This window comes from Aplysia californica, unplaced genomic scaffold, assembly GCF_000002075.1.
Source record: "Aplysia californica isolate F4 #8 unplaced genomic scaffold, AplCal3.0 scaffold00212, whole genome shotgun sequence".
In the NCBI taxonomy this organism is placed as follows: domain Eukaryota; kingdom Metazoa; phylum Mollusca; class Gastropoda; order Aplysiida; family Aplysiidae; genus Aplysia; species Aplysia californica.
The window spans coordinates 1,046,188-1,047,430 of NW_004797482.1; the positions used below are offsets into that span (position 1 = coordinate 1,046,188).

Below are 1,243 nucleotides of genomic sequence, written 5' to 3' on the forward strand. Positions count from 1 at the left end.
CCAACCCCTCAGCGGACTGCGTTTTTGGACTTGAGTCCGACTTTATATTACTAATTTACAACAGCATGCCTGACACTGATACTGATATTATAATACAAGATTTATAAGACGAGAGTAAAGTAAAGATGGGAACCGCAATATTAATTAATCTCACTGACAGTGGCACTACCCACCTATTGCTGTAATGTGCATTTAAGTATTCTCAAAATACACGTACAGATAAAAGAGTTTGTTTTGGGTTTTTTAAAACATGAGAATAACAATAAAGCCCCCTTTAACAACATAACAAAACGACCAACCCATCATTATTATTATCTTTATCTCTAGCAAATACTTTTCGCCCTTTCCTCCCCAAGCAGTACAACTGTACAACGCCAATGCTGTTTGGCATACGTCCACATTGCCAGCGGCTGCGTGAACACCCAACTCCCTCCCAAACCTTGGCCGGCCAGGCAGGATCACCGGTGTAGATAGAGTGAATGTTTACATCAACACGACTTTATTTTCTTTTTTTGTTACTCCTAAAAATAGGAAGGGGGGGGGGGGGCGCAGAGCCCTCGGGGACGGATCGGTCACGGGAAAGAGAAGCGAGCCCGCGCGAAACGCCTGGTGCGGTAAAAGTGTAAAAGTTCAGAGAAGAGGCCGCGGCGTGACATGGCCAGGAGGATGAAGGGGGGTTGTTTTGGTTTTATTTTTGCTTGTCGTGGTCAAACCTGGTACGAGTTTAAAGGCCTTTTTAGCTTTAGTAGTTTTACGGCACTCGAAACACAATTCGGTCATATAAGTCCCGAAGATTGGAGGCGTTTCAAGAAAGTATCAAATTCAAAAAAGAATATAGAATAAATAGCTTAGATGTTTTGATAGGAAAGAGGCCAACCACCTAACAGGTCAGTCGGCTGAAGCTTAGTATGCAACAATAGCCTACGCCGCGTACTTCTGTGTTTGTAGGCACAGAAAATATGAAGAAGGGCGTAGAATTAGAAAACAAGCTCGCATTCGCCCACGACGAGAGACAAACAAACATAGCGAGCCTTTGCTTTAAAGTACAGAGAAGTCGAAGTCGAAGCGGCAAGCAACCGCAAGCAAAAACGAAAGAAGCAGCTGAGGGAATGAAGAGGGGAAAAACATGTGCGTGCGGAAACTCACGGCGTCTCAGATAAGGAAACGAACAAGAGAGAATGAAAAGAAGGGGGGTGGGGAATAGAAGGGAGAGAAAGAAAGTAAACCAAGGGGGTGGGGGAGA

General features: G+C 44.5%; 1 protein-coding gene across 2 annotated transcripts in view; it reads right to left on the bottom strand.

The window, feature by feature from the left end:
* Positions 1-1,243, bottom strand: part of LOC101846654 (dual specificity protein phosphatase 6) — a 12,768-nt gene that overhangs the window by 7,349 nt on the left and 4,176 nt on the right. The gene's annotated exons all lie outside the window — the stretch shown is intronic.